General features: G+C 42.5%; 1 protein-coding gene across 1 annotated transcript in view; it reads right to left on the bottom strand.

Annotated features, from left to right (window-relative positions):
- EBF1 (EBF transcription factor 1) overlaps window positions 1-12,458 on the bottom strand; it is a gene marked incomplete at its 5' end in the record, with an annotated part of 267,358 nt that overhangs the window by 236,301 nt on the left and 18,599 nt on the right. The gene's annotated exons all lie outside the window — the stretch shown is intronic.

The raw sequence follows: 12,458 nt of genomic DNA, 5'->3' as shown, positions 1-12,458 counted from the left end.
CAGCTGCCTTAAAGCCAATGGAATATCTCCAAATTTACATCCTTATAACTAAATGAAGAAGATTTCTGTGCCTTTCCCTATGACAAAATACTCAGCTAAAAGCATAGCTCATATAATTTCTGTCTACAAGTATGGTCCTAATTTTAAATTGAATTTGGCATTAAAACAGATTAATAAGGTATGACAAATAACTAATTTCTCCAAGCTGGAAGGAAGAACATCACCCCTGCAACTCGTCTTCTAGGGCAACAAAAGATGTTAAGATAGCAGAAGTTATCTCTGCTCTTCCCTTTGTTGCACGAATCTCCCTTAACCCGCTTGCCTGACATCAGACTTGTGTCTGATATAGTTATTTGGCTTGATTTCTACTAATTAATTTTATTTTCTCTGTTTTAGGCAGGTGAAGCTAGGAAGGGGATTGCAAGGGTGCACCTCTACCTCCAGAAACTTTGGGGAGGAGTTCAGGCCAGCCCTGGCAGCAGCCACCCTGGAGATGCATATTAATGAGATAAACAAACAAAAAAACCCACCCCAGCCCTGATAATGTCATAATCCCTCGTGGCCCAGGCAGCAGGGGCAGTTTGGGGGCTGAGCTCAGGCTCTGCTCAGCACTGGGGTTTCTGTGCAAAGTGGCTCCCTCCAAACGCCGGCTCTGAGAACCCAGCTGGTTCTCATTTCCAAACAACCAGTTTCTCTATCCCCAAGTGCTAAAGAAAATAATCCCAGCAATCCATGACTACACGCTTTCACAGGGACAGCAGTGAGAATTTGATTGTAGAGATAATTAAAGTCATTCCTGAAACTTCCAAGGAAAAGAAGCGGGGAGGGGGGAGGTGGGGAGAGGAGGGGGCCAACAGGGACAACGATGCTCATGTTTAGCTTGTGTTTAAATTAAACTAAGCTTGGAGAAGTGGGGGGACACATGCTACTTTTGGGGAATTTATTTTCCTGAAAATTCTCTCTTCTTCACCCTAACAGTTACAATATTTGCAAAGAAAATGTAATAGACTGTGGCAAGTAGGAAGATTAGAGTGAGGTTTGGAGCCTGGCTGTTCCTAATTTGGCAAGAGTATCCAGAGGGAAATGCTTTCGCATTCTGGTAAACTTGAATAAAATTACGTACAGCCACTTCGATTAGAAGAGTTTAAAGGGAAATGATACCATAAAAGCAATAAACCCCGCTGCTATCTGCTTCAAACACTGAAAACATCTTTTTAAAATTAATGTTTCCTGCAGCCCTGCCATGAGTTAGGTCTGAAATAATTTTAATATTAACAACACTCAGGAGCAGGTCAATCTAGAGCCAATCACACGACTGCATTAGTCTTCTACATCTTTCCAAATGTCCTCTGCATCTTTCCAAAACAGTGGAGTAATTTACACCGCTCCAGCTGGTGTAAATCAGCAGGGTGTCCCTGGCATCAGGAGAGATGGGAAGCACTGGCCTCACTGAAAAATAATCACAATGATGATGATTAAAAGGGAAAAAAAGCCACACCAAAACCCAAACAACAAAAATTAAAGCTTGCTCCCAGCAAAGCTAAATTGTACAACCCCTGTGTCACACATCTGCTCTGACCCTCATCATCCTGAAATGGGTGTGAAATTCAGAGATGGAGAGAAAGAGTTTAAAGCACTTGCAATCTCTCTGTCTGCACTATCTGCCTTGAGCAGGAAGGAGGGATCCGCTCAATGAGAGCTATTCAGGGCCTCTCAATTAACCTGATTAGTTCAGCACGCTGCTCTCATGAATGACACCTTATCTTGGAAATGAAGGAAAAAAACTTCCTTCCTTCTGGAGATACAGGCGGCCCCTAAAGCCAGTGCAGCGGCGCCCACGGGCCGGCTCCCCATCTCCCCGGAGAGCTACTTTGGGGGTGGCAGGGCCAGGCAGCCCAGGTGGCCCAGGCAGGGAGGGAGTCGCCCTCTTTGAGGCCCATCCAGGCACATGATGGGATTTGGTGGTGGGGAGAAGCCGCCCAGCGCTGGCGGAGCCGGGGGCAGCCGCAGGTACCGCGACCCCCGGGATGCTACTGAGCTGTGGAGTGTCGGAGTCTGGAACTCGTTTCACAGGTGACAGATTAATGAGCAATAACTGGGTTACCATGGCAAAAAGCATTCCCAAAATTCTCTTTTGTTTCTCCGAGAATAGTCTCCCTATTTTTTCTTTTCCCCTCCGAATCATGCCACTCTGCAATCACACAAATATTAAACTAACAGCGTGTTATTCTTTCAAGTGCGCTTGTCAGCAAGGCTGATTGTTACACACAAACTCCAAGGATTAATCAGGGAAAATAGGTATCTCAATTACAATTATAATGCTGAAAACTCAAATTTATGAATGGCCAGCCAACTTTGAAGACATTTATTAGGGAAATTCCGATGACTTCAAAAGTATTAATGTACTAATGAAACATTAGGGCATGATGTATTAATGTTCTTGTAGTTTCTGACAAATTGAGTTACCATTGTCACAGTAGGGCAATCCTTCAGGAAAAAAAAAAGGAAAGTTCCTCTCTCCTGCCACGTGGTACATGACAGATGACAATTTATGTACACGTAGTGGGGTTCAGAGAGAAGTTTTCCTCCTACACCCCGGTACAGTTTATTCCATTTTTCAGAATGCCAGAGCTATTATGGAGCTCACTGTGCTTTAAAAAAAAAAAAAAGCCTAGGGATTGTCTTGCCTAAAGAGCTCCATAGGGCAGAGACTCTTCCACTGTGCATCCCTCACTCAGCAGCCTCAGAGTTCAACAGGGCCCAGTAACACCAGACCATGGTACCAACTGGAAGACTCAGAGATAAGAAAAAAAGCTTTACAGATCTGCTTTTAATACATAAACCCCAACATAAGAAACAAATTCCACCCCACATCACCCAAAACTCCAGGGCACTCCTTTGTAACGCAGCCGAATTTCTTCATTTTTCTTTAAAAAGGGGTAAATCCTGATCTGAGCTGCAGGTCCTTTCCTTCTCCTGCCTGTAAAATCCCCAGAAAGATATTCCAGGGGGTGGGCTCCTCTCTGCAGCTAAATCCCAGCTCCTGCAGGACTGTGCTGGAGATGCAGAGGCACCTGGAGCAGCTGGGAGGAGAAGCGACCATCAGATCTTAATAGCTCTGAGTGTGGCTAATTTTATTCTTCTTCCAGAGAGAAGAACTTTATAATGAATATAGAACACATTTCTCCTCTCCTTGTGTCATCTTTCTACAAAATTTGAACTAGGTAAAGTGGTTTTTAACATCCACTTATCAAAGTGACTTAACATCTGGGAAGTCAGCCAATGGTTATGTAGTGATGCAGATGCCAAAAAATCCAACTGAAGGATTATATTGAGGGAGTTTACAGAGGACACCTGACTCAGCTGGGTGGAAGCTGATGGGTATGCTGGTCAGGAGTGCCTGAGAGTCTCCCTGCAGAACCATGGAAAAAAATGAAGGAAAAGTATTGTGTTTTAAATAGCTTATTTTTAACCCATTGTAGACACTGGCTGTATCCTGCACCAGTAACTTTTTCCAAAGGCAGATTTTGGAATCAACGGACGAAGAGTTTGTCAAAGTCCAAAAGGAGATGAACAGAAAATGATTTTCTGCCTCTGACAGTCATGGAGACAACACTAAGAGGGAGATCGTTTTTGATTGCTAGACACTCACATTGGAATATTAAGTCTTTCTAACATTCAGTTACATAAAATCAATCGGTTCCAGGGTCACAATCATGTCACTCGAGGGTGTCTTCTTTTCTTTTTAATTAATCTTTGAAAAAAATGACCTAAACATTCAGCTAATTGAATTATGTGTTTAGCTGAATGTTTGCAACTCTGATTAGAAAGTCAAGGTGAGAGGAGCACTAAGAAAACCCAAGAATCAAGCAAGCCTGCAAGACCCTGGCATTGTAGCATCACCTTCTTTCTTTTTTTGGTAGCCCCATTTTTCATCTCTTTCTAGCCCAGCATGTCACTGGAAGAATTAAAGAAAACAATAAAAGAACAACTGAGTGTACAGGGTAGGATTTACTGGCATTTACTTTTAATTCTATAGTCCTTTGCTCTGTGGCTTATCAGCCCTATGTCAGCCCTTTTTCCTCCTTTATATTTCATGAGGGGACCCACATGCTGGTACCGAGAGACAGAGCCCAAGTGTCTGTAAGCTTTTTGTCAGGTAAAAAGGGAAGAAAAAGGAAAGGAACAAGAGGAAAAGCAAAGCTAAGAGGCATCTATTAGATGTCACTAGGCTTTTGTATTCATGTCAATGATTCAGGATTAGAGTATTTGAAATAATCTTATTGAGAGAACTCAAAAGCCCCACAGAGGGAAAGCCTGCTCGGTAGCATATGGCAGAGCAGCAGACAATATCTTATTAAGGATGTGTTAGCTAACACCATTACTTTTTCTATTACATTACTGAACTCTGGTGCCTCAGCCCGTTAGCGAGATGCCGTAGTTGTGGAATGCCAGATTGGACGTGTTGTTACAAACCCAAAAAGATTTGGCCGGGCCTCCTGGCACGGCGGGGGCAGGGAAGGGAGGGTGGCAGTGGGATGCTGCTCCCTCGGCCCTCCCCGGAGCCCTGGGAAGGGGAAATTATGTCCCCAAAGGAAGGGGACAGCACCCATTGCCCTCCTACCCTCCCCACCTCTCTCTCCCCCCACTTCGGGTCACCCCCTGTCTGGGAAAACCAGGGGGCACAGAGGGCAGCTGCTGCTCCAGCCCCAACAAAAAATCCCAAACTATTGCCAGACTCCACTTCTTGTCAGATGAAGGGAATTTAATTTTGTTATAGTGAATGCTGTTAGTCTAAAAATCTTTCTTTGCTCTTGGACAAAAGCTTGTAATTGGAGAAATAGCTCTTTTTCAAGTTATCTTCATCTGCCTACACCTTTAGAGGCAGCAAGAAACCAAAGACAAAACAGCACTGTTCATAGCATTTCAATGATTGCTCTGAAAGGCTCTATATCTGGGTCACCTTACTACAGTCCAGTATATAATTTCAGTGACTTGATATAAAGCCTTTTAATAACTAATTTCATATAATTCACATATTAACAACAACCAAAAATTTGAATTCACATTTCCTATTTCCAGACACCATTTTCAAAAAGTGGGTAGAAACTTATTCATTCCACTTTAAAAAGAAAAAAACCCTCTAAAATACTGTCCTTAGCAAAAGAAGTAAACATGCAGTTGATACAGTAATATATTCTGATCACAAACTACCTATGCAAAGTTGCTAATGTGACACACTGGGAACTTTGTATGGCTTTTCTGTACTTTTCCAGAACTGTTACAGAAAAAAACATCACGCTGTTACAGAGAAAGAGGAAAAATCATACCAGCATTTCCCACTGCTACTACAGAGACATGCTGCCTTTCAAGGATGGTGTTAAAACCATTTCTAGAAACTTAGTCCTGATTTGCACAGTAACCTACAAGTCATTCTTACTCTCTTTTAACTTTATTAGTTAGACGTTATATTAAAATTAAATACTTCCAGCAGGCAGAAGTGCCTGTGAATTTAACATAGTTATTTTAATAAGTGTGGCCAATTACTTATAAGAATACATTTTGATGGCTGTACCATGCAAACATTTATGAAAACTCACATGAAGAAAACTACTCACACACCTCAGCTCCTGCAGAATAAAGCTTGAGTTGTGTTTTTATCCAGTAAACGCTGGGATAGAGCTGAGATCCATTTTTCATGTTCAGAAGAATTTTAGCTAATCTGCATTAAAACTGAGGATGATCTTTGCAAATACATTTCCCCATTGCTCTTATTCATGTATGCATTCCCACTGCGACAGCAAATATGGAAATAAATCAGGTGTTAAGATGGAAGAGGAAATTTATCCACTCCAGAAACTCTGTGTACATATACATATATATATATATAGACATATGGGGGGGGGTTCCCCAAAAAAATCCCCACTCTTGAGAGAAAAGAGCTGGCACTGATCTGCATGGAGCCAGGGAGCCCACTGTGCCCAGCACATCCTCCCTGCTGCAGGACATGCTTTGAAGTAGGAGTTCATATTAAGAAATCAATAGGTATGAAGAGCACATTTGAAGTTTTGTGACAAAAAACAAAGGGATGGATCACCCTGCCAAGCCCTGGGCTCCTACTGGGACCAGAGCACCGGAGCTTTCCTGGTGCTGCAGGAGGTCACTGCACCAAACTTTTTAAAGCACCTCCAACCTCAAATACCCAAATCCTGCCACTGGAACAGCGCAGCAGAGTAATCCATGAGGTCTCAGATTCCTTTGCACAAGAAAATCCACGGGGTCTTCAGGATGGACTTTGAGGACTAAAACAAACCAGTGAAGTCTCTTAAAGCTGTTAACCCTTGTTGAGCAGGACTGAGATTTTCAGGAAGAGCCCAAGGGACTTCCTGGCACAGACACGCTGACCTTGGGGCCTCGGAGCTGCAGGTCCAGCACATCCCATGTGTGCACTCAAGTCACAACTGGCCAAGCCCATGGCTATGGATGAGCACTAACAGTCAAATGCCAAAAGCAGTAATCTTGTCTTCAGTTCCCCTCATCCCCAGGACATTCAACACAAGCTTTTTAGTCTCAATAGAAAAATCTCAATTTTTACTCTGCATCAGGAGCACCATTTCTCTTCAGAAATGGGATCATCTCCCTACTTAGAAATCACAGAGCATTCAGCACAATGAGCCTGCTTTGCAATAGAAGCCTCTGCTACATCACCAATGATATTAAATAGTAATAATCGAGCATAAGATCACAGTTAACAAAAGCCCCAAACACTTGCTGTGGATTCAAAAGGCATCACTGAGAGAAGCAAGTAACTATTAGAGCAGTGTAAAATGTTTGCAGTGAAACCCAAAACCACATAAGACTTGCCTGGTTTGGGATTTAATAACAAACTGAAAACTCAGGGCAGGTTTGCTGAGAAACTCACAAACCTTCTGAGTGAAGCTCAGACCAAATTAAGGTTTTGCATAATACTTGTAAGAGCATACAAAAATTCTTATACTTGGAGGCAGAGAGAAGAGAAATCAAACAAACAATAAGCAGAAGCTGGTTTGACCCTGACCGAGTTCATTCAGCCCCAAGAGCAAAATAAAGGAATTTATAAGCAGCAGTAATATGTGCCAACCCCAACAGGCTGAGACCAAGAGATTTTTGCAAGAATCCTAGCAAAGTTACCCCCAGCTCCAGTGATTTCATCACCAGAAAGAAGACTGACACCACATGCATGAGGAGCACCCGTAGAGGGACAAGCATTCAAGCCTGAATCTCAGTGTGAGAAGCATCTAGTGATCAGAGTCTCCCATTTATCTCACAACAGCTCAAAATGCCTTTGGTTGCCTAAGTCATGTGGGAAATGTTCTGGGTAATGCTTCTCAGCTGCATCAATCACAACCAAATCCTGGAGGATGTGTGTTTGGGTCCCTCCCCTCTCAGAAATGTGTGGGTTCACAGGCTCCCAGAGCTCACATGAAGTGCTCAAGGCCAATTTCTGTCTCTGAACACCCTGCTTAGAGGCCCCAGGGGGTTTAGGCAGCACAGCATTAAAAGACAGCCTGGGAGACATCTCTGTCACCCAGCTTCTGCTCCTCTGACTCCCTCCCTGATGGATCAATAACTCCCATCTGGCTCTGGAAGGGGCACAGCAATGACAGGGGCACTTTCCAACACAAAATTCCAGCCAAATATTCAGGCCCAGGGACATTTTGCACCTAGGTCTGGATGCCTATCAGAGTGCTCTATGCCTGCCCTCCTGCTCCTTCTGTGTGGAAAACCCACCCAAGGACCCAGCAGTGATGGGACCCCCAGGCTCCCACAGCCCCATCCCTGGGGTGAGCAGGACACCAGCAGACAGAGCTTTCCCCGACTCCACACAGCCAGGTTCTGGTACCAATATGGCCAGCAGGACAAGGATATGACCAGAACAGGGCAGGAATTGGCACTCCTGCCAAGAGGCCACTGCCAGAGCACCTGGCATCTCCTGCCACTTTGCTGTGACACCAGTGCTATGACAAGCCCACATCCCTGGAGGTTGGTGGGGATCAGCTGCAGCACTGACCCCACCCCCTGCAGCAAAGCATCCCTCAGCAGTTCCCTCCCAAGCAAAACCCACCTTGTCCCCTTGCCAGAACCTCTCCTGGAGGGCAGGTTCTGCCTGCATCTCCATCCCCCTCCCTCCAGACATGGAAAGCTACTGCAAAACACATTATTTGCCACATCTACCTCAGCAGTTTGTGGGGAGGATGCAGGGAGTGTGATACAGTCCTCCCAGTCACTTTTCCACCTGCCTGTATTTAGGATGAAAAGATGATCAGGCCTGTAAAACACAATCCACTACATGATGACTTGTGAAGTGGTAAAACAGAGGTAATGACTTTTCATGTCATTGCACAGTGAAATCCTACCCACAAACATAAAACTTTTCAGGTTACAGGCTGAAAGATTTCAAACCCATCTGTAGGTGAGTTGGCTGGGTGCACTGGGCACAGGTTACAGAGAGCCCAGACAAATGTCCTGCACATATTGGAAGCACAGAGGCCTTTCAGACACTGGTAGGAGGTCATGTATTAGAATGTACTTTGGTGTCATCTAATAAGGTATAGGAAATATCACAACCTCCAGTCCAAGAGTCCCCACCTCTGCTCCATGGACAAGAGCTGGAAAGGCACAAACCTCCTCATTGCTCCCAAATTGCACCCAAAATGCCACATGAAGACTTTCAGTGTATTATCAGAGCAGGGCCAGAAGAAGCCCTGGCCATCCCCATGGTGTCCCACCCCCACAGGACACACAGCTCCTCCCAGGGGAGCTCCAGCACAAAGCCCCTTGGCTTCTACCTCACCTAAAGATTATTAATCCACAGTATAGACAGCGGCCAGATTCTCACTACAGGCCCTGCCTATATTGGTAAATATTAGCAAAGCCAATTCCAGGTCACTGCCATCAGCCTGCTCAAGCCCTGTGGGAAGAAGCAAAGTTTGGGATGAGCCAGCAACTGCCTGTTTTCAGCCCTTTTTCCATACAACATCTCAAGCAGGATATATAGGATATATATGGTATATATATTTTCTGCCACTATATTTGGGATTGCAGCGGTTATTCCTATTTTATCAGTCAGTAGGACTCCTATTTACTGGATGCAGCCATAAAAGGTAAAAAAGCCCCAGCAGGCACTGGTAACACCATTAAATATCAGTCCTGACAATGGTAAATTGGGTTTAAAAGTTTGGAACAGAGTGCCAAGAGAGGAGCCTTTTTCCTGAACCAAGGAATAACATAAAGCCCCACTTTCTCCCCTATGTGACTTTTGTCATTATCATCTTTTCTGATTCTTACAAAGCAAACCTAATTAGGAAGCTCTCTCATTAGTCTTCCAGAAAAATTAGCACAGCTTATGCTAATTACTCCTGTAAAATTTAATAAACTCGTTGAAATGGGAATAGTCTAATGAGGTTTTATTTATTGAACTAAGATAACTGTAAGGAAAAAGGTTAGGACACCAGGATATCCAGAGTGGTAATAAAACTACAATTTATTCAACTTCTTCACAGGAATTTTATTGCGAACCTTTTAAATTCAAATACGAGTTACAATTTGAAAGTTAAATCAACCTAGAATTTAATTTAATAACAGGAAGTGCTCTGTGTTTTCTTTAAGTGTGATTACAATACAGCCCTGCCACTGCACTCATAGGAGGAATTGTGCATTTGTATTGTGACAATAATACCCCTTTTAAAATGAGTTCCTGTTCATCAGATCTTCATCTCAACACACGTAACTGGATTAGTGATAAAATATACAGGCTATGCTAAGAAGATGATACAGACACACAGAGGTTTCCAAGAAACTTCCTTGGGATAACTGCTCTGTAATCATAATAGATTTATTTTGTTCTCCAGAGAAAATTTAAATCACTATTTTATATAAGTATAAATTTCTTTAGGTCACTTGCACTGCTGTATCTGCTGATACTATAACAGAACAAAGTATAAAACAATTTTATAAACAAAGTCATATCCTATTTCAAACACAGCTATGGACTTTCTTTCTTAAACCCACATTTTCATTAAAGAGAAATATACAATTTGATTTCACATCTATCCAGGGTTTGAAGAAGAATACAACACATGTAACTTTGAAGTTGCCCAACAGCCTCTTCTCCAAGTTCACCAAACCACCACAAAGCCAGAGCCCTCTCTATCCCGAGTCTCTCCAGCCTCATCAAAGAGAATTAATCAATCCAAGATAGTATTCTGACTTGTCAGAGGAGGATAGCATTTCCATGTAAGTACATATGTCAAAAATCCCATGGATAGATTCTGTGTTAAACTCTATGTTAGGTCAGAGTCTGTGGATTCACAGGATTTGATGCAAGAGTTAGATTAAATCCATAGGCAAAGACTTGATCAGAGCACCAGGCATGAGGGAGTGCTTTAGCCCAAATGGTAAATGAATTCTCTAAGCTCAATGCAAATAAAAATAACTAAATATGGCTTTGCATATCAATTGACATAATAGTTAAAAACTGTGTGCATGGAGAAGTGACAATGGAGCACAACCAAACACATGGCCTGACTTGTGCAGGCATTTTAATCATAGAACGATTATAAAGGACTCATTTTAAGGTAAAAAGGCTCCGTATAAATCACTTCATCCTTTCCAAACCAAAGGGGACAAGAAAAACGAATAGGATAAATGTCACTAGAAACATCACTAAAGCCACTAACTGTATAAAGCACATACTTGCTTGGCCTAAATTGTTTGAACTAGCCCCGGCCAAGAAAAGGTTTTAAGTACCCTACTGGGACAGATGTGAAGCGGCAACAATAGAAGCCACACTAATGCAATCCAGGTAACACAATCCTGTTTCAAAAACAGGGGGAGGGCTAATTACAGTACTGCTGAGTCAAATTTCTTATGCCATTGCAACCCACAGGAACAGGTCAAAATCAAGTGTTATTCAAACCACAGTCATATCAACCTTCTGTATCAAAGTCACAATTTAAAACCAAGCAAAGAACTTAAAAGCTTAACCCATTCACAAGCGAAGTGTGATTCAGTGCAGGTGGCAAGGCAGGGTTTGCATTATCAGCTTTGAGTTGTGTTTAGCTTGCATTTTAAGAAGAAACTTCAAAATTGGTAACTATTGCATCAATTCATGTATAGACTGAGGAATGGATCACTGCTAGGAACCTAAAGCTGGTTTTTTCCTGTACCTATTTTCCTCATTTTGCAGGAAGCATGTAACAGACAGCATCTCTGGCTTTCAAAATTTAAAATGATTTGCAACTGGCAGTTTTGCATACTAGATAGTTAAACAAAATATTTCTGTAAACCTGCCATTAGCATCCTAACATCTCACTTTCCAGTACAATGAAAAATTCATGTGAATTTTGTAGCTTTCATGTCGCTCAAAATGCCACTCTAACACCATGTTTATAGTGTTCAGCTCTGCAGCATGCTTATAAAACACAGCTCCGTACAGGTTTCACTGTGGGGCTTTCCCCCCACACACACACTTTCTCTGGTGCTACCTGGTGCTCAAAGAAGATGAAAATATGCCTAGTTAAAAATAGGTAGGGATATCTTCTGAGATTTAAACATTCTCAGGATTACTTATTACAGCTAATCAAAACACATGCTATAAGCATCCAATATATGCACTTTCCTACCCAACCCATCCAAGAATTGGGAGCTGGGATGAGCACAAGGCTCTGGACTGCTCTCCGTGTGGGGCCCCCAACATCTCAAACCCTCCCCACCTCCTTTCATAAAATGGATGCTCTGGCATGGAAAATACTTTAAAGTTCATACAGCAAACATAACTCAGACAGCAATGCAAGGAGAGGCACATGCTCTGTGCCCTCACCCCTGTGTGTTTGGGTAGCTCCATTTGGGGTCCCTCTGTTCACAGGGTGTTGCTCTCCCCAGCCCTGACAGACACTTTTGGTGCTTCGTAGCCATTTAACTCCACTAGAGTAATGCTGCACAATACTCTGGCTATCCCACACGGCTTTGGACAACACATTTGGACAATTAAAATGTAAAAATGGCTCTTTGGCTACCATTTTGCATCATTTGCAAGCAACAGAAACTACACATGGCTCAGAACAACTGGAATAGATGTATTGTACTACAATGATTTACTCAGTGATGTCAGATTAACAATATGGATCTGTTTAAAAACACAATAATTAAGACAGGCAAAAATTAATGAATCAACTGACAATACAGTCAAAATTGTATTCCAACCAGAGAAAATAAGAGGAGGGGAAAAACCTTACATTGCAGATCTATTTTCTTAACTGTTTTTATGCATAAATAAAAGCCTTAAAATGTAGATGGATTGCGTCCAACAGAACTACAGTAGCTAAGTGATAATGATTCAAACATTTTTCAAATAAAAGTTAAATATTTATAAGCACCCAACCACATTTCATAAATCACAAACTATTATTATTTTATTC

This window comes from Coloeus monedula (genome assembly GCF_965178545.1).
Source record: "Coloeus monedula genome assembly, chromosome: 15".
Taxonomy (NCBI): Eukaryota; Metazoa; Chordata; class Aves; order Passeriformes; family Corvidae; genus Coloeus; species Coloeus monedula.
Note: the sequence above shows the minus strand (reverse complement) of the source record. Positions and strands in the feature narration are given on the sequence as shown.